The sequence below is a fragment of the Pipra filicauda genome, unplaced genomic scaffold (assembly GCF_003945595.2).
Source record: "Pipra filicauda isolate LSUMZ 115617 unplaced genomic scaffold, ASM394559v2 scaffold47_size6085603_pilon, whole genome shotgun sequence".
NCBI classification, from domain to species: domain Eukaryota; kingdom Metazoa; phylum Chordata; class Aves; order Passeriformes; family Pipridae; genus Pipra; species Pipra filicauda.
Genome location: NW_024104620.1, coordinates 860,504 through 886,444, shown reverse-complemented (window position 1 = coordinate 886,444; position 25,941 = coordinate 860,504). Strand labels below are relative to the sequence as shown.

The following is a 25,941-nucleotide window of genomic DNA, read 5'->3' as shown; positions in this document are numbered from 1 at the left end:
AAGAAGAAACAGAGCCTTCACAAGTGTTTCTATATCTTCTCTTGTGCATTTCCCTTCCAACATCTGCTTTTCTTTAGCTGGAAGATAAATTACTTCTATATTGTATGAAAAGTTTAAACTCAAAGGTTGGTTTCACTCTCAAGTTTCTTAAAGTGCAATCACAGCACGCATTTGTTTACTGTCTTGGTTCTTTCCTACTGAGCACTGGGTAATGGGGCAGATCTCCCAGAGAGGGGACGGATAAGGAGGCTGAGGAGGCCCCTCTCCTGCTTGTCTCTCACCGCTGATGCCACCACAGCTCCAGGAACACGAGCTACCCATGGATTTGCTCTCAGTACTGAGGCACTTTGAAAGGCTAAACCAAGACCAGACACCAATAATTATCACTGAGGATAATCCTAACCTGTCCCTTGCCAAAGGTGAGCATCACACTCCTCAACAGATATAGCACAAAATAAACCCAAAAAGTTCAAGTACAACACCTTTTCTTAACTTTCCTTTCACAGCTCCTTGTCACCCTTCTTACAATTACTCTTTTAAATATATATTTAAAATACCTTTAAAACCACCGATTCTGCCAAGCCTGTCTACATGAGTTCACCAAAGAGAGAAATGCTGATATGCTTGATACCAGAAGATGAAACTGGGACTTCAGTTTCCACAGATCAACTCCATCTCTAAAATCTGTGGGAAGCAAGAGAATAATTCTGATGTTTTTATAGAGGTGTTTCAATGGGACAGCAATGTCTTGTCAACATGAGGTTGACTGCAAGCCTGAGAGCTATTATTCCTGCTCTTTGGAAGAGGAACTACATCTCATGCAAATGTTAAGTTCACTGTTGGAACTCAGTACAGGAATGCATTGATAGGAAGAGTCCCACAAGAAGGAAAGGGAAGAAGGGATTATTGTACAAGGGCACGGCTCACGTTAGATTTAATTTGGCAGCCAAGTAGATTTAATGAGTTCCTGTCCTCCCTTACCCCTCACTATTTACTACCTTCCTTTCCATGGCCCAGCAGGCCATGCCCCCACCCCGCTCTGTTTGCTCTCTTCTCCCCAGCTCCATTGGGGTGATCCCTGAACAGAGCAATCCTGCTCTAATAATGCACCCACACAAGGCACTGAGCTGATCAACAGGACAAAAGTGGAGAGTTTCACACCTCACAGTCCCCTCCTTCTCTCCTTTACTCTTACCCTTGCACACCTCTCAGCCTCTGGTGCTTATATGATTCCTTGGCAAACCAGTTCAGCTTCTGAAGATCGGAGTTCCACAGGAATTTGAAGCAATCTAACTTCCTCTGTGGGGAAGATTCCCAGTCTCCCTCCTTCCTTTCCTCCCTCCCTGTTCTAATCCTTTCATTTGATATCTTCAATACTCTCTTATTCCAAGTCCTCTGGACCTGTCCCCTGCTGTGCATTATCTATGGAATCAGTCACACTTTCTTTTGAACAGACTTAATTGACTAAATAGACAGAGTATCTTTTTTCTTAATGTATTTTATACCATTTTAATGAAGTTAGCTCAGAAAAAGGGCTGACTACATCCCAGATAAAATAAAAGCAGTCAGACACATGGCAAAGCAAAGAAAGAAAAGTAGGAGGTTTTTTTCCCCTCTTTCTTTCAGCAGCAATGAGCTCTTAGTTTGACTCCTCTATTTGTGAATCCCACAGAAAACGAACCAACAAAAGGACGAGAATGGATCTCAGCCAGCATAGTGAACTGAACTGGCTCACCAAGACCTCAAAAATCAGAGCAACTGCAAGAGTGAGGGCGGATTCACGCACTTGGGAGCTGTGGGGGGAGCAAAGAAATGGGACCCCGGCTCTGGGAGCAGCAAGTTGTCAGACCGGTTTAGCTGTCTTGTCAAAACTTCCCTAAGTAAACAGCCAAATTGTTAAACAAACAAACGAGTTCTCAGGTAGGGGGCAAGAGGCTGAAAAGGTGAGAGAATGGAGAGAACAGATGTCCCTCTTTAAGGGAAGCCCTGACTGCTCCTTAAATAAAACATCATTACCTGTTAACTATGTGATCATGGTCCTGCAGAGGACTTTTCCCTGAAACAAAGCTCAAGAAAGAGGCCTGGAATAACCATTTTAAACTAAAACATCACTACCTGTTAACTATGTGATCATGGTCCTGCAGAGGACTTTTCCCTGAAACAAAGCTCAAGAAAGAGGCCTGGAATAACCATTTTAAACTAAACAGATCTGCAATAGCTGATTAATCATGTTCCTGATTAATCATGCTCATTAGATTCAATGTAGCTACTTGTTAAGGCACACTGCGACTCCACATTCACAGGTCGAGTTCACAGGACTTTTGGAATGTGGTGGGTGTTTGTGCGATTTTTAAATGCAGGTGCTTGAAAAGTACAGAGCAAGTCTTCTATTCAACAATCACTAGAAAAAGCAAACCATTTAGTGTAAGTATTATGCTGTGATTCTCTTCATATACTCAGCCTATCAACTAAGGAAAGAAGAAATTGCCTCACAATATGAAATCTGCTTAGCAAATGCAAACCTAGTTTCATTGCAGATATGTAGTCAGCCCAGTTATGTTGAAGCCAAACTAAATATGCTCTGACTGCATAATCTGAATGCATGGAGCTATAGGAACTACATGGCTCTCCTAATATTCTGCAAGGAAGGGGAGAGCCTGGCAACTGCATGAATATTCAGTGTAGTGTATTCACCAATCCAACAGTCTAACCACACCTCAGCCCAGAGAATAAACAGTCAACAGAGCCACAAATCCTTGAATCCACTCACTCTTGCTTCTTACTACACGCTAACATGGAGGGAACATTAAGAAACTTTGCCCCCGCATCAAGCACTTTGTGGGGACTCTGTGTTAAAAGCTGTGACAGATGAAGGATACAAGATCCTTTGTCCGTGATATTCAAGAACCACTCGGCTGCCCAGGTGCTTGAAAGAGATCCTGTTCATTCATTCACCAGTTCCAGTGACAACTAAAAATCACAACAAAGATTTTTGTATCTTGTTAGAATACTTTCAGTGTCTAAAAGTAACCTATTTTAAGATCCCCTGTTCTTAGCACCACACAGTTCACGTGTACTCTTTCAGTTGCCAGCCAGTGGGGCCCATGATGCCCTCTCTAAGCCGTGTCCTGCGAGGAAAATGACCCTGAACTGGAAGAGGGTGTTGAAGTGCTGAGGTGACACTGCCTGAGCCCCCAGCGGTGGGCATTACCCGAGGTAATGTCACCGATGCAGCCAGAGAAGCAGCTGTGATTACCTGGCCCTTCATCCATCCCGACTGTCCTGACCACTGGGCTGTACAATTAGTCTCTCTCCGACGTGGTGAATATTTATTTATGCAAAGTTAGACATTTTCAAAAGGACTCACAGGACAAAAGCACCCCATCAAATACAACAGCACGGCGATTAAGCGCCTCCCAAGAGAGAGCGAGCTCTCAGACTGCGAGGAAACCCGAGCTTTTGCACCGATGTCCCCTGACAAGGGACATTGTTTTTGCGAGAGGGCTCCTCCTCCTGCTCGTCAATGTTTTGTGTAGGATTAAGTGTGCGTTAAGCACCTATAGGAGTAAGGCTGTCCTTGGACAAAGCCGAGAAGTGCTTTGTTTTGACTTCTGCTGGAGTCCGGCAGATCTACGTTGGTCATTGGCACCATCAAATCTGAGACGGTTCTGTACGAGAGCAGCAAGAGATACCGGGGTATCAGATCTGCTGCGAACGGACAAAAGCTTTTTAAGGACGGTGTTTAGATTAAAGTGTCCGTCTCATTTGTAGAGACGTAAATGTCCTGTACATCCAGGTGTCAGAGTCTAGAGCAGGACAGACCCCTGCCCCACGGCAAAAGCAGAGCTGCAGGCGATGCTGGTAGCCCGGTAAATCCCGCTCTACAGCAGCAGGAACAGCCACAAAGTCTCGGGCTGTTCCCAGTGTCCATAAGCGAGCTGATCCTCAGGAGCCCTTCGGGCAGAGCGACACTGAATCCTGAATCAGCAAAACCTCATAACTCTCAGCTGCTGGAAATGGAATTATTTTCTGATGACTGGACTTAATCCAACCAAAGGTCAGTACAAATAAAAAAATGCTGTCAGCTCAGGACTTAATGATATATTCTTACCTCTGTAGGCCTATAATTTCTTTAGATACCTAAGAGGTCATGTCAGTCCTAATGTCTGCCAGTTTTATGAATGCAACCATAAGCCCCTTTTAAATCAGATTACAAATGATTATTATAACTCTAAATCAAGGGAAAGGTTCACCATTTTCTCTAATTGGAAACACTAATTTAATTATAATTATTTTCTTTCCAGATGCTTTGTATTTGTTCCATTACATTACAATAGATAGTCAGGTTTTATGGAAAAGAAACAGTGGACTGTTTATGACTTGGAAAGGATGAGAGAGTAGTTCCCATATGTTGTTGTAGCCATAGTTCAGCCACACTCTTGTTTTTGAAGTGCAGGTATCTTCATATACAGGACACGATGGCTTCACTTCTAATTTTAAGTAGCTGAGAAGATGGTGTAACTGCAAAGCTTATGCTGTTCTAGCATTTTTTGAAGATCTTCTTCCATCTAAAAGAGTCAATTGATAAAACCACCAGAAGTAAAAAGCTAATAATACAAGATTTATACGTCAGTGGGCATGAAGTGCAAAATGGTAATGTATTCAATATCCCAGTCTGATCTGGCACTGAATTAACATAAATAGACATATCCTCCAAAGCACATCTTGTGAACAACCTCACTTTGCCATATTAAAATCACTGTGGTATCTAAATTATTTTTTGTTTGTCAAAAATAAGTAGCTTTCCAGATATTAAGTAGGCCAAATCTATATTCTGTGTAGCTTTGCTGAGCCCAATGTTTAATTATTTATTAGATATCAAATGTATAACATCTGTGTAAGAAGGCTGACATATGTTAGGACCTTTGACTTTGATATACAAAAACTGTCTGCTGAGTTAGGAATCTCTCTATAAATTAATTAGATAAACATGAATATAGCATTTGTATTCTTCTAAGTCTTTGCTTCCCCAGAGATGAGGATGATGCTTACACAAAGAACACAAGAGTGAGTGTATGAATGGATCCCTTTTGTCTCTGAATGCACAAGGTTCCACTTTATGCTTCCTTAACTTTTTAGCGGATGTCTTTCACAGTTTAAGGATTTCACAGTCTAAAGGTTAATTATTCGCTCTTCTCTTAAGCCATTTCTGAGATTTTGCCAATATTACAGAAAACTACACCAGTACAACTACCTAGATTTTCTTTCCCTGGTGCAAATTTTGTAGGCAAGGCCTCAGCTAAGAACATTCTTCTGGAAAGATGTTTGTGTTCTTCATTCATACATGCAAGCACACAGGCACACACACACAAACCCAACTGATTATACTTTGGGTCGCAATCTGATATTTTGATAGGAAAACTTCAACTTCATTTATCTCCATGGCTGTACTTTTGAGTTGGTGTCCTGCTAAAACTTCCTTCTCCAGCTGCTTGTTATTCCACTATATAACAACAAATCCTTTTGCCCAACATTCTTCAGAAAGCAGAGCCTACTGCTCATACAATGTTATTTTCTTTTTCTCAGCTAGATACGAAATGTAGTATTTTTATCAAGATAAGGGAAGGGTCACAGTTGATCTTCTGGTGAAAGTGCAGAGCCTTCTCTCCACATTTTTTTTCTTCTAGAGATCTCCCAGTAGAGAACCGTTTTTTATGATTTTTTGTTACAATTTTGCAATAGAACAGGAGTAGTTTACAGGTGAGTAGCAAGGTTGTAAGTTGTGCCCATTCTCACTACTCAAAAGTTCTAATCTTCTTCCCAATAAAGCTGCCTATAGCAGGATATCCAAGGGAACTGGAGGAGCAGACATGTGCCAAGAGCATCAAACAGCTCTTTGCCTGAGTCGGGCCCATAGTGACATGCATGCAAAAGAACACTTGCTTTTTCAAAAAGCAATCCTGAATAAAAACTCTTCTTATTGAAGATAGAGGCCTTAAGGAACATCCTGCATGTTAACAAACATCTTCAGATAATGCCGAGTTTGATGCTCGTTTCCTAGTAATTCACAGACTCTCTTAAATGGAGCTCTTTCAGTTCTGTGCCTTAGCCTAAGGAAATGCTGCAAGAACAATGTGTGACTCAAACACACACAGGTTTCCCAAATGGTGGCAAGACCCACTGATGCTGCTTCAGGCAGCACCGAGACAGGGAGTTAGAATACAAGCTGAACAAGAAATGGGCTTGTTTGTACAGAATTGATTCGGGCTCAAGCTTTCTTCCTTTCGATTTGCAGTGTGTTATGTAAAGTGTTCTGCAGTGAAGAAGTTATTTGGCTGCCAGACTGCCTCACCTTTCCTCAAGGATTTCAGTAGACGGAATTTCAAAGCCACCAACTGCTCACTCCCCAAATAAAGCATTCCCATTTACTATTCTGAGTAAAGTAGTCCGGGATCAACTGAAGGTCTGGTAACAGAAAGAAGTTTTACTCTATCTCTAAAATAAGATACCATGGCAATGACACAGTTTTATTAATCAAGGTTGATTTATGCTGTAAAAGATGCCTGCTTTGATGATCTTGGAATTGGTAAAACCTGTAAATATTTACAGAAAAAAACCTGTATCACTGAGAGTGCTACAGCCTTCCTAGGACAACCTCTGTAAACAAGGGAAAATCCTTAGGATCCCTGAATTATTCAGCTTTCCTGCTGAAGTCATCAACAGGGTATAAATGATTCCAGTACATGGACATCTTTCCATTGTACAATAGATTTACACCACTAATTTATGGCCTAAATAAACCCAGAATCTAAATCTTCCTCCTCTTTCTTCTTTATTTCTACAGCATGATCCAGTGCCTTTTCCAGTCACAGCCTAGTTCAAGCTGTTGCTGGTACCTTGTCTAGTCAGAGCATCCCCAATGATATTTTAATGTTTCCTCAGCAAAGAAGGCACATTTTTGTATTCACAGCAGGTCTTACATCTCACACAGCACCACATACATGTTAGTGGATATACCTGGTTATCTGTCTTCCCCAGAAGATCATATTGATCAGCCAGGCAACTCCTAAAACACCTTAAATCTAGATTACTCTTTCAATTTTATTTGTGAAAACACATTATTTCTCTGTTGACATGCTTGAGTCACATGGTTCTAGGAAAGCTGTCTTTTGACTGCAGGAAAGACAGGAAGCAGAGCATGCCTAATATGCACACAAAAGAGACACAGTAAGATAAAATGAAATTAACTTTCAACCATTTTTTTAATGAAAGGATTTATGACACTAAATAGCCACAAAGAAATGAAAAATAGTAGTCCATCCACTAGGTGATTCCAGAGGGTTTATACCCAGGTAAATACAGTTACAAATTCAGATACCATATACCATTTAGAAGTAAAAGCAAGGTATAGTGAAGAATATGTGCATAAAATGGATCCTAATACAATTTTTCCTTCTAAAATTATTAATAATCAAGCTTTTGAGACAGAACAGAGTGGGCCAGTGAAAGCGCTGCTTTCCTGCAGTCTTAAAAAAGAAAAGGCAGAACTAAGGTACGTTTCTTTCTAGCAAGTCTTACAATTCCCACCCACCCCAGTTACCTCACCCTCACTCATCCTCTTACACAGTAATTAAGGACATTAGATTACAGCTTCAGTCAAACACCTACTCAAATCGGTGGAGGCTGTCACCAGGTTGATAAGGTTTGTATTAGGACACCAATGTCTCCTGCACACTGGCTTTCTTCACTCTTTCCGATGCCATCACAGCTACCTCAGGAATTCTGACTGGTTTTTGCCTCAGAGAGCTGGGGCTTTTCAGCAGAGTGCTCACAGTGGGCCCTGTGTGGGTAACTGGTGTGCTGAGCAAGATGATATACTGCAAAGTGAAGTCTCAGGCAGGAAAGCTGAAACAATGAGTTACTCACAAAGTAGCTGCAATACACCACGTTTGCTCTTTGCCTTTCTATACATAAAAATTCTTTGGAGCTTATTTGTTCAAACATTAAAACCTATCCAACTACAAACTCCAAATCTCACATCTCTAGTTAGGAGCCAGTTCTATTCACAAAAGGCAATGCTCCTTTACCCATCAGGCACTTCTGAGCACATCTTTGGATGTTGTAGCTGTTATCTTTTTATATAGTTGAGCTATTTGTCTTAAGCAAAAAAAGTGGCATCTGTATGTAATTTCCACTTGGCACCACTATCTCCTTTTGATGACAGTCTGTACTGTTTCCCTTTCTTCTTCCAGTCACTCCAGCTGCAGGACCCAGATGTCAAACTCAGGAATGTATTTTTTTCCCAGCAGTGATATCTGATTCTGTTGTTGGCACCTCAGCTTGGTGGCTGCTCTGAAGCTGCCTGTGTGCAGCTTCCTAAGTTTAAAATGCAGGCAGTGTTTTTTATTTATATGCTAAAACCTTTTGGTTTGCCTTAATTATGGGAACTGAATATTATAAATTCATCAGCTACACAAACATACAGATTCCATTATTTACAATATTGGTTTCATGACAACTGTTACACTTCTGTAACCAGAAACTGGGAGGCAAGAAGAAAGCTTCCAAAAGTGCTAATGAGACATCAAAAGCAGTTGCTTACTTTCAATAACTGATCCAAACAAAGAAAAGGTAAATATAAAGCAATCAAAGGGTGATTGATGAGAATAAAGAGTAAGGTAGAAAGGAAAAGGTGAAAAAAGAAATGCATTAAAAAGGAATGAACGGCAAAGAGATGAGGGGAGAATAAAATATGTTAGAACTGTCTAAAGACATTTTGCCACATGTCTCTAAAAAGTGAAGTTCTTCAGAAAAGAATAGAGGGAAAAACCTCTTCCAACTAACACTTTTCTGCAATTATCTCTTTTTTCTTTCTCCTAGCTCCATGTTTTCCTCTGGGGGACTTTTTTCTGCAGTATTCGGTTCTCCATCACATAGACAAGGGCTTTGTCTCCTCAGGGCTGCTGCAGCTCACACACGGTGACTGGCCCGGAATGCTGGATGTGTCAGGAGCTCCGTCCTCCTGCAGGCCCCCACAGCACCTGTGTGCTCACCCTGCTGCAGCCCCTGGCACAAAGGCATTTTCCTGCCCAAAGATCCCTTCAAGAAGCACCTTCCTCTTCCCCTGCATTAATTCTCCTCTGTGATAAACATGAGTTTGAGACAGCTTCCATCTTACACAGATAAATATTAACAATTCTTTTATTAACAATTCCTTTACATTGATGCACAACAAGTAGTCACAACAAGTTTAGGAAGACAAAAGAGTGGCATATTAACAAAGGAAAAGAGAAAGGATGGTAAGGGCTGAATCCATTAATGGGATAAAGGCGAGTAAGTGGTGAGTAACCCAGTCAGGTAGATAGACAGACTGGAAAGTTCAGAGATAAGAAAATATTATGACATTTTTATAAAAATATATAACTACATAAATATTAATGCACATTTGTGTTATCTTGACAGCTGACTTGATTCCTATCTCAATATATCTGTTGGATGTTGAACTCTGTATGTGATTCATGCTGTAGGAATTAAAGAACTATGACCAGAAGTTTAAGGATTCAAATACAAAGAGAGAACTAGTTTGAAACCCAGGATATAAAATGTTTCCTGGGATTCATTTATTTAATCAATTAACAGATTATATTTATTTTGATGTTCAGTCTAGCAGAATGCCAACACCGTAATTCCTATTCATCACTTCCATATGTTTATGTGCACCACAGGTATGGAATGGATTCTCTACAGGGAACAAAACCACACACAGGAGTCTCCTGCGTAGAGAGAACAATCAGTTATTGCAGTACAAAGAAGATAAATAGGTAAGAGAGTGTTCAATCAGGCTGACTCAAAAACCAGAGAGCAGCAGGGTCAAGGTCAACACAAGCAGGTATTGCTTCATAATATACATCTCTAGAACTAAAAGATGCTGAAAGTTCACAGGGATACAAAAAGAGGTATCGTGAAATCAGTGGAAGAAAATCCAGCGTGGATAATGAAACGCACAGAGGTTATATTTGGCTTAAGAAGTTCCTGCTCTGAAAATCACTGGAGGTTGGGAGGTATTTTGGGGAAATAGCACTAAATACTTACTGTCTTACCTGCTTTCCTTTGCTCTGATGCTGGTCAGTGCCAAGACAAGACACTGATTCAGACAAACCTTTGGTCTGACCAAGAGAAGTTGTTCTTATGCTCAGCTTTTGGAATTTGAACAGTCCTACTGAAAGCAGCTGGATGTCTAAATTCCTGTACACTGCGAGTCTGAACACCCAGCTTTGTGTATGAACAATCAAGAGAAAAAGTGACTTACTAGAAGACAGAGACTTTTTTTTTTTTTTAACAGTTTAAAAAGATTAGCAGTGTAGGGGCTGGGCTTGTGAGCTCTGTGAGAGAGGATGAAGCAGTTTCATGAGAAAGCACAGAAAGCAAGAAGACAATTCTGTAGATTTGGCACTGGATGGGAAGCTAATGAGGCTGAGGCTGATGGCAGAACTGCATTCCTGGAATGAGACTGTGGCAGGATTGTTGCCCTCCTACACTGGATAATAGGAGTCAGGGTTTTTTAGCTGGATTCATTTGGACTGGCCAGATTCAGTAACCATGTCCCACTTTCAGCACCAATGATTTCAGCCCCTCTTAAAGAAATGTCCACAATTGCACCTTCAGTCACTAGCCTTTTCTAAAAATGTATTCTCAGTGATTTAGGAACGTGCAGAAGCCTCAATTCCAGTTGAATGAACTCAAGAGTTATCCCAGCTGAGACTAAAAGAGCTGCAGACACTGGGATCACACTGCCCACAGCTCACAGCTCTGGGATGGTGACAGGGAGACAACTCAACAAGAAGGGAAAAACTGGTGTGAGAAGATGAATTCTGATATTTTGGTCCTGAAGGTGAGGACAAATAACAATATTAAGAGTACTGCCAAGGACAGAGTAAACAGCCAGTAGACATTTTACCCCCAGAGAAAACAGACTGCAGACTTCAGTCACAACAAGTGCATTACACTTTCTTCAAAATTATTTTACTTCAGCAGCATGAAAATTTCTAATTATTCTTATAGTTTTCCTACAAACAGACTCATGGAGATGAGGTGCTCCTTGGAGTTTGTGATCAAAGTGACAGAAACAGCCATTACACTTGCAAGTGTGAAAACTGAAGATGTTGGCACACAGATGGAAAATGGGAAGCATGTATTTTATTATCTATTTTGCATATAAGAGACAAAACTGTGACACTTAATCAGAGGACAGCACACAAACAAAGACAGTGCGTTTAGACGTTCTAAGGACATTGTCACAGTCTTCTGTTTACTACAGTTTTTCAATACATCAAGACTTTATACAAGAGGGAGAAAGTAAAAGAAAAACAAGCTTTTCTATATGTGAGTAAGGAAGCCAACTTGTCTACAAACTTGGCCTCCAGCATCTCTGCCCCCAGGAAGTGGAATCAGTGTCCTGCTACATCTGCTGCTCAACTACTTCTTCAAAATGCTTCAAACCCAATGAAGGATGTAAATCAATTTTATTTTCATAAAAGGGACACTCTGGGAATACACTTGTCCATCAGATGTCCTTTGTAAGAGCTGAAAGGAATCTAGGTCCTGCCAAGGAAGAACCAGCAGGCACTAAACCTGAGACTAATTGGCAAACAACCTTCAAGTGCAGGTGGAGATGACATGAAAACAAGTGTGGAAACTAAGACAAGGTTTCACATGCCTCTTCTAAGAGCTGGAATAAATTCAGGGAGAGAACAGCTTTGGCCAACCCAAGCTTATTGTAATTACCTCGTTTGTGTTGTGCTTTATCTTCCAGATGTCCATCAGGCAGAGCCGAAGAAATGAGAATCTTTCCCCACAGCAGCTGGAGTACAAATAACAAGAAACCAGAAAACAGACTGTCAGAGAAAGAGTGGCTTTTCTTTTAGGTCCTGAAGGGAAGGAGATAGGTTTCCAGGGACCCACAAATCCTGGAAGAGGGCTCTGAGAATTGCCCCACAGTTCTCATCTGTAATTGGTCAGGCCTGAGCAGTATAGCTGTACAGTTTGTGTCTGCCATTCTGGAAAGGCAGAGAAGAGTCAAGGCAGGCTGATGCTGGACAGGCCATTCTCATACCAGAATATTTACAGGCAGAGAAGAGGAAACCCCATGCTGGTTTTGTTCTGTGTGTTCATGCAAAATGCATCAGTGGTACTGTCTGTGTTACTGTTATAACCCCCGGTGAAAAGGAGGAATGTCTTACAAACTCCATCAACACTGTAACAGGGAGAGCCCTCGTGCCACAGCCTGTCCAAGGGCCACAGCCAGGAGATGTGCACACAACTGATGGTAGGGACAGAGACGAGACAACAGAACATTCCCTTGCTAACACTGTGTGGGTTTTCCATGACCTAATGAAAAATTTGACTCCTACAGACTTCGTGTTCATCACGTTCACCGGAGTGCACAGTTCAACATCATATTTATATCCTTGGAATTAAAACTTTCAAGGGAAAGGAATGATTCCCCAAGCTAAGTAGGTCTTCTGTGACATGAAAGAACAAGCCTCCACCTTTTGAAGGATAGATCCTACATTTGGAACTGATTTCAGGCACATCAGATCTGTTAGAAATAAAATCAAGATGGGTTGTTACATGTACATCATGGTCTGCACTTCAGAGGAGACTGTGACATATTGACTGTGAGTCTTGAAGAGTTAAGAAGTGCTAAACAGACTGTGGAGTTTTCAAAACATTTCACCTGCCTGCTACCAAGATGAGGATAGAAAATAAGTCAGTATGAGCAATGGCCACTGCAGGAACCTTTGCTATTGACCCTCAAGGTAAGAGGAAGATTGAACTGCACAATCGTGTAGAACCAGTGATACTGCGCAACAAAGCAATGAACTTCCCTATGAAATGGATTATAATGTGCCAATAAACTAAGATTAGGAGAGAAAAGGAAGTTAACCCTTTGAAATGACGGTATTATCACCATCATAATCATCCTGAGCTTGAATTTGACAATACAAACATTCAACAAAATGAAAGCCTGAGGTGGCTCCCCAGCCTCCCTTCTTCGATACTGGAAAATAAATACTGTGAAACAATTTTGCTCTCATATACAAGAGAATACAATCTGTGGCTCCTAAATTATATGAGCAGCTTTTTTATTTGGGAGGTCTACTGTGAAGGCAACAGCTGTGGAATACACAGATTCAAGTAAATACAGTGGAAAAAGTGGGCTGTATTATAAGCATCTTACACGAGACAGTAGAAGAAACCATAACATTTCAGGATCAGACTATAAATGTATCCTTTCAAAATTCCATAAAGGTATTTTTCAGAATTGGGACTGTCAAGTGATTGTCCCAGTAAAAGCAGTTTGTCATGGGAAACTCTGAGTGGGTTCAGCAAAATGGAGAAGGGAGAAAATGAAGCATTTTAGCACAAAGCTTAAAAAAATGGAACCATCCGGAAGTGCCTAAAAGGGAAACATCACTGTCCTGCAGACAGAACAGGGACCAAAAAAACCCCAGTATTGCTGTTTTTTCCTTTGCTTATTTTATTATCCTCTTGAAAGATTACCCAAGCACTTTTTCTGCTGACAGTCAAGCAGGATATAATTAGACATAGTCAAGTAAATTTGATATGTGAAAATACATTGAGATTTTCTTCCTCTTTCAGCAGCTTCTTCCAGCCAATTGAATGCCCACACTGAGGAAGGAACACTGCACATTGTTAATATGCACAGACTTCAGGGCTGAGTGTCTAATTCAGCCACTCATTTAGAACTCTGAAGAGTCTTACATTTCTCTAACTCCAAAACTGAACTTGAAATGCCACATAATTCATAACATGATATTCAAATTTTTTTTGTAGTAGATAGTAAAAGCAACGATTTTAAATAAAATAGAACCAAAAAGCTGCTAACTTGTTTTACACAGCTTTCAAATTCATCAGTATAGTAACATTCCACAGAATAGAAATACAAAGTTATTGTGTAAGTAATCACCAGCTGGTCATTATCCAGCAAATGAAGGAATATTCTTTATTATCATTATTCAGAATTGAAGTCTTCTCAAAACATCTTTGTGACAATGGCCTTTTGCCAATGCTAGGGAAACAGTCCTTGCTGCTTCACAGCATCTTTGGGATGCTATGATCTAGTGATCATTTTTGCATGTGGCAAAATACACAACTGAGAGAGAATGAAGAAAAATGAGAGAAATCTCGGTGAACATGACACAATTTATAGTTTTAGGTAAATTAGCAGTTCACATGTAATGAGTAAGAACATTATGGAAACCACAAACTGATTTATGCTCACTAAGATTCTCTCTGTAGTCTGCTCTCTAGCTGAGATGAACTCAGGTTTTCTAGACTTTTCTGGCACTGAAAACAACGTCTGCAGGGCAGATGTCTGGTGGAAATAGAGACAAAAGCAGTGTGATAGAAGTAATCACACCAGATGTCAAGAGCAAGCAATTACCCAAAATAAAATGAATTGATAGGAGATCCAAATCTGAAGGCACTGGTTACCTTTAACCACTTACGCTCTGGCAATGCTGACAGAGGTGAGACAAGCGTGAATTTTAAAAGTAAGCCCGACTAGGTAGGTCAGTAGCTTTCCTCTCATAAAAAGTATCTGACAGCAATCAGCTGAAAGGTTGCAATTATTCAGTGGCAGTTGACCAAAACATATTTCTGCACAGAAATTTTCAGATTTTTCCTCTAAAGGTCAAATTCTCTTTCCTAAGTAAAAAGCAATTTTCTGCTCAAAACCCAATATTATATAAGATAGCAGGAGAAGAATCCTAGAATCATTCCTTACTGAAAATGCAGTGTTTAGGGCTAACAGTTGCTTTAGTGTTTTGTGTAGTTTCTTGATGAGAACAAGTGGAAATACAGGAAATTCCATTTAACAATAAGAAAAAAAACCTTTTTCATTGTGAAAAACCTTTTTCATTGGAAGAGGCTGAACAGAGGAGTTGTAGAGGCTCCATCCTTGCAGATATTTAACACCCAAAGGGACACAGCCCTGGGCACTGTGCAATGGATGACCCTGTTTTGACTCTGGACTAGACAATCTCCAGAGGTCCCTTCCAGGCTCAACCATTCTGTGATTCTGTGAATGTGGAAAATACCAGTGTTTAGGAGTTGTCTTTAATTTCCATTTACTATCAGTTGTTTTTCAGCAGCACCAAATGTCTGTCATCTCCATATCTTGTTTGAAATTATGGTAGTTTTGATTTCCAAAATTCTCTGTTCACTGGGTATAAAGGCATGCTGTAATTTTGATTTTACCATCCTCTAACCTGATTTACTTATACTCTCACTATCCCACCCTCTTTCTTTCTTTTCTTCCTTAAGTTTCCAGAGAACAGAAGTATTCTTTATATTTTTTAATCTGGAATGATCCCCTCCCTTCCCAATTGCTAAGACATGGGGCATTTCCACCAATCTGTTTGTAATACTTTATTGCACTTTTTATCCTAAAGCACTTCCTTACGTTCTCCTGTAAAAATGGAGTTGCCAACAGAAGTGTGTGTTTCACTGTTTAGAATTACAGACAGTCACTTTGGTATATTTTATACCTTGTATAAAACTGCAGTTTTTAAGGAACTGGTATTTCATGCATCACCTGATGCAGAAGAATCCAATTTGTTCAGAGGAAATCCTTTTTTAAACATGCACACCAAAATCTTCGCTTTCCATCCATGAATATCTACTGCAAACCAAGTGCCCTCAGTCTGCAGTGTTATGAGGCAATTAAAAACACAGTCCTTTCTTTTTCACAGGAACACTTCTCACAGAAATACCTAATCAACTGACACTACACAGTTCTTACTGCCCTCTCCTGCTGATAGTAGAAGTACTTTCAAATTACCTGCTTTCCTATTTACATATTTAATACTTACACACTAAAGCTCTTTTGCAGGTACAGAGATGATCACAGCACACAAATTTCTGATTTTCCACATGCAAGTTTGCTGTGTGCAAACACTACCATTCCCACAGGATTACCAGTGCCACTCTGAAAACTAGGTTAGGTATTTGGTTCTTTGTTAATATATATATTGGCAAATCAGACCAATATTTGTCATTCTGACAAAGACATTATAAAAATGTATTAGTAATGGGAGATATAATTTCTTAAAGGCAGACTTTTGGTGCGATTTTTGCAGTAACAAGTGACCAATGATCAACATAACTCTTGTCTCTGCTTCACAGTAGAACTGTATCCCAGTTTGGTAGGACACTTCACAGGCAAAAGAAGCTTTGCAAACATCTACATTTATCATTACTAAAAATAAAATATATACACTGGCAAAGGCATTTAATAATCAGCACTTGCTAAGAATTATATTTTTACAGAAAGCACTTCAGCAGGGCTCCAACCACATCTTCTCTTGAAATTTTATAAGACATTTCCTTTGAAAGTATTTCAGCCACATTTGTTATGGAAGAAGTATTGATAATACCACACAACAAACTTTCTACAAAGTTCACACAACTGAGTCTTTAGATCATGTACCTTCCATATGATATGAGTCACTGAATTTTTGGATGATGTTGTAAATGCAATCAAAGAAAGTTCAGTTTCACTTTGGTTTGTTAGAACTACAAAAGAAGAAGGAAGAAACAGCAATTTGCAAGGAGCTGGAAAACAAGGCAATATAAATAGAAAAAAATAGTTACACTTAATGAGATTTGTTTTCATTGGAACCGCTGCTGGGTTTCACTTTCAAACTACAGAGTTATCTCCTTTCATTTGATTAGAAACAATGCTGTGCAATCTGTCTGAGCTGCTTTGATTCTCTCACCAAATAAAAGAACAAGCGCCTTCACGCTTAAAGAGAGAAAACATTCAATTTAAGGGAATGAAAGAGCAAAGAAAGAACCCAGTTACTTTAAATCCAAACATGAAGACAATCACATCACAGATAGTAAATCACAGTCTGGCAAGGATGCTGGTGGAGAAATTCTGTTCTGTCACAACCCAGAAGGAGTTACTAAAATTCACAGGATTACTTTGGAAGGGCATAGTTGTGGGGGGTTTTATAATAAATTCTCTATCTCAATACAATTTTTTTCTTTTTAGTAGTTGTTTCTAAACTTTCCCTTTATTGTCATTTTCCATCATTGTCCCTCAGTCTCCCAGTGCCCAATGAGTTTCCTGTCTCTCCCTGTGCCTCCACACTCCTTGCCACCTCTTTTCCTTCAAGGTGCTTAATGTAATTAAGGAATTTAAATTATCAAAGCAATTATTCCTAAATGGATTACAGGTTGACATTTGCTGCTTCTAGTCTGTGTCTCTTTCTGTCTTGCATTCCCAAAAGCATATTAATTTCTCCAGCTGAAAACTTAAATAATAAGATTTTGCCTCTTCCTAGAAGCCTTGCCTGCTTGTACTTCTGTGTTCCCAAACCTCCACAGCTACAGCACTGCTGGGGATGTGCTTGTACCAGCTGTGTGTTGACCCATGTTGTTACATCCTTCAGTGTGCATTCCTTCACCACCTACTCGATTACCTGTGTCTTAGAAAAACCTTCACCACCAATTCAAAAGTCATCCATGTTGTGCATTATAAATAAAAACTGTATTTATATTACAGTTACTTTGCTGTAAACATCTTAGTAAGCAATGACACAGTCTAAAGTACACCTAGAGAGTGAGCCAGAATATTCAAAAATACTAATGACAATGAAAGGCTCCAAATTGGGACTTAAAACTGTATCAGGTTCTCAGGGGTTCAGCCTCGGAGGACACACGTTCAGCCCCAGGCTGTGGAAGCAGAGTCTTCAGGAGCGATCTCTGGCAAACACCACAGCCACAAATTTGGAACGGATCTAATGGAATCTGCTGACAATTCCACGCAGCTGCACCTTGGGATCTCTGCCTCAAAGCACACCGCTTCTCACCAGGATTGCATGGTTTATGGCACTACTACTGACTGCACTTTTAGCATGTCCAAGTTTCTTCCCAAAACGCAGAGGAATCACTTTGTGAAGCAGAAGGAAGGCTAACTAGGGGAAAGAAGTTCTTTTCACAAATATATTATGTTTCTAGTAGCAATGATGCTGCAACTGTGGCAGTCCGTGCATATAAATGATTTAAGCTGTCTAGGGATAGCCAATGTTTTTACTACACAAACCAATATATTCAGTAGTTGCTTTAGTTCAGGCCTGAATAAGATCTTACACTGCAGCTGTTATTTCACTTAAGTCATTTGTCTAGTAAAAGATATTACTTCTTCATAGGAGCCTTGACTTACTTTATGTTCTGCTCTTTGCTGTTTCCAACTGCTGTAAATTAACAGAGATCACATGTTAAGTGTGTGGTTACTTTTTATGCACTACAGGATAAGTTGCTGACTTCATCTTTTATTTCACTTTTGAATACATTATTTTTCACTTGAATACTTCAAGTTCTTCCCTTTGCTAACAAAGTCTGCTGCCAGTGGTAACATGTTAATTCAAGTATATGTTTGAACAGGATTCCCAGGCCATAATAACCATCACTTCCTGCATTCATAATAAAAACAGTGTGAGATGGCCATGTTCTCACACATCAAACAAAGCTGCAGGACAGCCCAGTTAAATGATTTGCCAACATACTATTTAATACAGCACTTTTCTTTCTCATTATGCACATGGCTGTTAAGGACACACCAGGGGAAATGCTCACCAGCACTACTAAACTACTTGATTTAAATCACTTGCTCCATGTCTTGAGGTAACTTTGGTATCTTCAAGCAGGAGGTTGAACGATGTAAAGTATTTTTTTAAACAGTTTGCCAAACCTTAATGTGTCCCTTTACAACAACATATGGTATAGTCATTGTTTAAGGGCAGGTTCTCAGCAGTGCACATCTTTCACTATAGGGATTGAAACTGGGGACCCATCTGCTCAGATCTATTAAACTCTCAATACAATCTCAAACATTTGCTGCACTGGTGACACTTTCAAATATGGTAGGATTTTTATAATGTAGGTGAATAACAGGAACAGGATCTCACTTTAAACAAAATCATCTTAAATTGTTGTCACAGAAAAGAAAAAAAGGGAATAAACAGCTGCAGTCCTGAATCACGTTAAACACAATGCCAGGGCTGTGTGATACAGGCTCTGTGTTATAAAGCTTTCTTTTTTTCCTTTAAACTAAGGAATGTGCAAATGGTAATCACACTGGCTCAACAGAAAAGCACTTTACAGCACCCCCAAAATGTGGAGGTGATCTCTTTTATTAGGGCAACTAAAAATATAAAGAAGTGGTCTTTGAGAAATTTTGTTTTAATTTGTTTTATCAAAGCTTGTGAGCAGTAAAAAGGAAAATCAAAGGGTTGCCCTGTGTGGTTCCTCTTGGTAAAATAATCAGCTTTGAAGTTATTCTTTGGATAACACAAGACACTGGGTTAAGTAAGGGGCTCCTCCTTAGGATTTATTCCCATTTGACACAGCACTGCCAAACATATGTAAATTTTATACCAAACTAAATGTGAAAACATGTATTATACTAAACAACACTATGAGCACTATGATTGTTCCTTAAATAACCACACAGCTGAGAAAAAGACAGAGGAAAACACAGGAGACTGAAATCAAGGAAAATCTACGGTAAAAAAACATAAAATGAAAGAAAACCTGAACTACTGACCCATCAATATTCTTACACTGGCCACTCCCCAGCTGGAGTAATAAATTTATCACAGTTCACCAAGTCATCAGCTCTGACAACTTAGACAACAAAAGATCTGTACCTATACACAGAGTAAATGAAATTAGATTTGTTGTCAATCTGATAACCATCACATTTTGATAGTTAATTATGTTCATTTAAAGAAGCACATCCCAATTCATAATAATTAAAATGCCCACTATAGCTGAAGATCTGTTCATTGTTTTTCTTACGTGTTTTTTCTGTTAATTCACTGATTTTATTGTCTAACACAAAGAAGAAAAATTTAAAATAGAGCAGGAAAGAGACAGAAATGGAAAAAAAAGACATTAAATAAAGATCAATGGTAAAATGAGAAAAAACACAGATCTCCTCACAGAAGCAGTATCTTGAGTACAGGATTACAAACATACATACAAGTTCAGACTTTTCTGCTGAATTTTTACACTGAATATGGTCTATCTTGTACCACAGCTTTCCACGGCAACTTGCAATAAAATCCTACATATGCTGGAATGGCACAGTGGTAAAAGCTAAGGCCTTGCCTAAACTTGCTCATCCAAGTAAGATAAAATACACCTTCAAAGTAGAACAATTACTTTAAAAAATTCCAGAAATCCAAACTCTCTCCATATGGACAATTTTATTCAGAATAAAAACATCCAAGAGTGACAGTAACAAGAAAAACCTCGGAAATTGTTTTAATGCAGTTCATAACTTGTCTCCTGTATCATGGAATCACAGAAGGGTTTGGGTTGGAAGGGATCCTAAAGATCATCCTGTTCCAACCCCCTGCCATGGGCAGGGACCCCTTCCACTAGCCCAGGTTGCTCCAAGCCCCGTCCAACCTGGCCTTGGACACTTCCAGGGATGGGGCAGCCACAGCTTCTCTGGGCAACCTGTGCCAGGGCCTCCCCACCCTCACGGGAAAGAATTTCTTCTCATTATCTAACCTAAAAATTGACCCTCTTTCAGTTCCCTTGACCTATCACTCTATGCTTTGTAAAAAGTTTTCTTGTAGCCTCTGGAAGGAGCTCTAAGGTCTCCCCAGACCCTTGCCTTCTCTATCCCTTCCCTCCATTGTATCCACATCACTACACAGGTTGGTGTCATCAACAATATTCCCAAGGGTGCACTTAAATCCCTCCGTGCCTGTTGCTGGCAAAGCTGTTAAACAGCCCCAGTCCTGAAGCCAACCCTGAGGAATGTGACTTGGCACAGGGCTGCACTTGGACACTGAGCCATTGACTGATACACTTGGAGTGGGACCATCCAGCCAACTCCTACCCACCAAATACCCACCCCTAAAATCCATCTCTCTCCAGTTTAGAGCCAAGGCTGTTGTGTGGGACAGTGTCCAAGGCAGCCTTGCCCAGGTTCAGGCGGGTGACACCAGTGGCTCTGCCTTTATCCCCCAAGGCTGTAACTTTACTGTAGAGAGCCAGCAAATGTCAGGCACCATTTACCTTCAGTGAAAACAAGATCACAGCAACTCCTGCACTGTTCTGATAGCTAAATGAACACCATGTATTTTTGTTCATTGTTCATTTGAAGGCATAAATCCTTTGCAAAAGGTGTGATTTTTTGATGCTGGTATGATCATTCCTCATGGTACTTCCATACAATCTTATTGGAATTACCAAACTGCAGCTTTTGGTTGGTGTCTATTTATTACCAGTTGACTACTAATCATCACAATATACTGAATGATTATATTAAATTCATTGAAAAATTCTTTCTTGATAGCAAATACCATAGGAAAAAATATTTTGAAAATTCTTATTTATATTTTTTATAATATTTTGCCACTGGAAGATGGTATAGCAGTTCAAATATGCTGTGGCTTTCCACGAAAGTAAACTCAGACAAAACAGAAAATTCCTCAAACTAATCTAGGTGAATTTCAAAAGACATGTAGGAATCATACCATGGCAAAATGAAGGCAAGCATAAGAGGAAGTCAATAAAGAAAAAAAATCTAGGTGTCAAATCATATTTGTGGAATCTATGGAAACCTCAACAAAGTGAACAAGATCTGTATCAAAGGCAATTTCTGTGATGTCAGAGTGAAATTGAGTAAATGTGCTTGGAAATCTATGTCTCAACAAAACTAAATAGCTCTGTGTGGGGCTGTAAAAGTCAGATTAATGAGTGACAGCACAGCCCTCAAATCAGATCCTGCAGCTGGCATTTCTGAGCTCAAGGTATAGAACAGGATGGGCTGTACAGAAAAGGAGGTCTGTAAAAGGCAGAGAAATTCAGAACTGAACACAGGCTCTCAGTGTTGAGAGCTGTCTCTAGATATCAAAGAGAAAAACTACTGCATAAAAATATCCAGCAGTAAGTATTGCAACCAATCTACTGCAATAACTTGTCATGCATTTTGCTAGGGGGTGGGATTATCAAGCTGGGGCAGATCACTGAAGAATCATTTTGTACAATAAAGATCAGACCACAGCAGTAAAAAATTTAGGATACTGTCAGTCCTCAACCACAGACCCTTCATCGTTTGATAACATTCTGCTTGTTGAGTGAAGATTTTAATGAAAACAGTATTTCAGAACTTCCTTCCTTTGTGATTGTATGTCCTCACCTTAACCTTATTTTAACATTGTTTTTTGTGTGGGCGTTTATTGTATTGCAGAGCATGGCAAATCTGATAAGAGCAAAGCAAAGACTGAGCCTGGGCTTATTGTATCAGAATGGCTGAAATAATTCCATATCCTGGAAAACCTGGGAACTTCTGATCCTACATTCAGACACAGAATGGATACACAGTTTTTGATCACAGAAAATATTCTTGCAGTCAAACACAAAGCTAAACTTCAGTTGTATTCTCTGATGAACAATCAACATGGCTCATTTCCTGGGCTTTGGGAGAAAAACTGTTTCTTGCACAACCCAGTGAACTGAGAATAATAGGAATGATATGCTTGATGACAGCAGCAACACAGTATATCTAAAAAATATCTCAGAAGACTGCATTTCTAAATTAAAGTATGAACGTGGTAGGGAAAGCACACAGGATGTTTGATCCCAAAAGATTTTTTTCTTTCAGTGTCCTATGAGCTCCAGCTGTTGCTGTTACCACCACCCATTACCTGGATAGTTAATTCTCTCCAGACGTTCTAACTTGTTTCTCAAAAGATCACAATACTTTTTGAAAGACAACAAAACCCACGAATTTCCATTCTGGTTTCCAAAGGAAGAAAGTTATTTCCTTTATCTACACTTTATTTTATTATAACTTCTTTTCAGGCCCTGTGATGCAAAAAAAAAAAGTGTAATTGCCTGAGATTGTTTACCTCACAGGACATAATTTTTTAGAAATAATGGAAATACTATTCCCAGTTCTTTGTGTATTTTTTTGCAAAGCAAGTTTCTTCTGCTTTAACCATAAAACATCAACTAATTATTGAATTGAGGAACAATATGTGCTGATTCTCCCCGAGCCTGTTGGGATCACTCCTGAAATTCAGAAGTGGTTGGCTGCTGCAGGATGGTGGCCTTCACACAACAGGACACTATAACAGCACATCCATATTCTTGGGGGATATCATCTCACCAGTGGCCAGTACAAGAATAGCTGCACAATTAATCTGAACACATTCCTACTACTGGCTGGATTCCCATGCACACCTAGAGGAAAAGCAAAGATTGAACAGCCTGGTGTGAGCAGAGCTCCTGGCAGGGCACCATAGAAACTGTTCTCTGTAAAAAAATAATTCAAACTTACAATAGATACAGTTGCCTGTAGGAACTTACCATTCTTCTAGAGTTCCTATGATGACCAATCATATTGACATATATTTTCTTTAACCTTTACATTTAAAAAAATAATCCTACCACCAATAGATTACCCTTTATAGGCAATCCTTTTCAAAATTATTTCTAACATACTTCCCTATGCTTCTGGTAACTGTCAAAAATTGGCTTCATATCAGATGGAATATTGCTCTGATTTAATACAGCATTTCCTGTTTGGATATTTAACTAATTCCATTATTCTCTCCAGGGCTCCAGTTTTCACTGGGAAAGCAGACTGCACTAGCCTCCAGTGAAGGCTGTCTCAGTGCTCATTTCCTGACTCTGATCTGGACTTCTGAGAGAGTTAACCATTTAGTTCAGTGAGCTGCTCACTCCCAAAGTGGTCAGACCTCCATCAGCTATCTGCTTCACAACCCCCACAGCAGAATTTAGTTGAAATCATTGGAAGGCCTGTTCCACAAGGGCAAGGACTTCAAATTTCCAAACTGTTGCCAACTGAAATTTCTGACAAATGTTTCTGTTGTAAAAATGAATACTCTGTATGTATATATGAAAGGAAAAAGAGACTTGGACACCAAACAATAAGTCGAGGCTCCTTTGAGAACAGCAAGGCTCCTCAGGACTCAGCTCATTAATTTTCCCAGAGAGATATGCAATTGAAATTCGGTGAGAGCTGAATACTTGACTCCCTCAGGTTCTTTAGAATCCCAGATGAAGTGATATTTAACTAATTCCCACACTAATAGAAATCAGTCACTTGGCAGAACGATGCAATCTAATTGTTGGTCACTGGAAAGGGTTCAGTCCCCAGCACAGCATTGAATGACTGGTTAGAGGAGCTCATGTGTCCTGTCTCCGGGCTCACAGCAGCTGAGATCCCAGTCACCTGGAGTGGGGTAGGAGGGAAGTGCTGGAGCTGGAGGAGCCTCTCATTACCTGCAGTGAGGCTGTGAACCTGCATCCAGCTTTCCACAAACACTTTGAGAAGCATGGATATTCTACACATTAGACGTAATATATTCTTTGAGTGTGACCATCCTCCCACGTTCTATAAAACTGACGAAATTAGATCCCTCTCTGACTTGTATGAAATAAAACTAGACATGTATGGAAAGACTTACTCTTGAACAGCAAGAGTATTTCTGCCCTTTCCTGGTTTGTTTCCCCTCTTTCATTCTTGGTGTCCTGGCTTTGCTGCCAGAGATTTCTAAACCGGTGAGCTCACTCTCCCCCTCCTCCTTCCTTCGGTCCTTTCTCGTCGCCCTGCCCGGCGGAGGCTCTCAATGGGCTCCCGCAGTCACTCGGGCGGACAGCATTCCGTTGCCAGGCAACTCCCTGAAAAGAAGCACATGGAGCTGCGGCACAGACAGAGCGTGCCCGTCTGCTCCAGTGATGCTGTGGCCTAATTTCTACCTCTGTTGTGTGGGACACAAAAGGGAACATCTCCAGAGTAGTGGGTTAGGGAGTACGGAATTATCTGCACTTTTTTCGGTGTTTGTTTTTTCCCTCTCTCCCGATCGGGTGCATCCCCTCCCATCCCGGGGCCCCCAGAAGTCATGCATGGCTAATCTGCATGCAGGCGTTTGGGACTGCTCCCTGGGCTTTGTGGGATCCTGACAACTTTCTGTTAGCTTTTGGCTGAGTTAGTAGTACTTACGGAGATCTGTTAAGCTTCCCTGTAGCTCTCCGGTAAGGGCAGTTTTGCATGTAAATTCTCAAGGCCATTCATCTTTTCCTACCTGACTCTTTATTGCCTGGGTGTTTGGGGGTTTTTAAAAGGCCTCTTTAGGAACGCAAGCATAGCTTTTCTTATTTTCCCTCCTTTCACTGTGCTTTCTTGAGAACAAAGAACAGCAAACTAAGAAATTCCTTTGGTTTTTCCATGGCCTGAAGAAAGATCACTGCTTTATCCATGGATTTAGTTTTGGACTGACTAATCTTCTCAGAAGGCAGGCCCATACGCATTCAGATTCTGTGGTTTGAATTCAGCTCTGCAATCACAATCCTCCACTGTGTATTACAGACAGTATTGTCATTAGGTAAAAACCAGAGTCACATAAGAGGCAAGTTTCCAAATAGCTATTGGTAGCTTCCTTCAAATTTATTGTTAGCATGTTTTAATATGAAGGTTGCTCATGCTAATTGCCTTTTGTCAGGTGTGGTACCAGCTCAGCAGCTCACTCAGCCTGCAAGCAAACCTGAACCTCGGAGAGAAGCTGCACTGTATTCAGCCTGACAGAGTCTAATATTGCTCTGGTGCTCTGGGTATTCCACCAAGCCTCCTCTCACTTCTGGATCAGGTCTGAATTCCCAGTCCTAATCTACAAATCCCTAATTTGGTTAGTGCACATCTACTTTAAGAGCAGCCAAGAACCCTCATCCACTGATCCCCAGAGGCAGCATTGTACTACAGATTCCTGCCAGCACGGCTACGTCAACACAAACTGTGAAAAGCACACAACCTCCAGCTGACTCTGCTGCACCACTAAGTGCCCGGTCCAACCTCATTTATGCCAC

At 40.2% G+C, this 25,941-nt stretch overlaps 1 long non-coding RNA gene across 1 annotated transcript; it reads right to left on the bottom strand.

Annotated features, from left to right (window-relative positions):
- Positions 1 to 9,579: 9,579 nt before the first annotated feature.
- Positions 9,580 to 24,670, bottom strand: LOC120324290. Its single transcript, XR_005565470.1, has 3 exons — positions 24,546 to 24,670; positions 11,785 to 11,860; positions 9,580 to 9,773 (listed from the first exon to the last, which is right to left on the bottom strand). It is a non-coding gene; the product is annotated as an uncharacterized LOC120324290 (long non-coding RNA).
- Between the last annotated feature and the right edge of the window lie 1,271 nt (positions 24,671 to 25,941).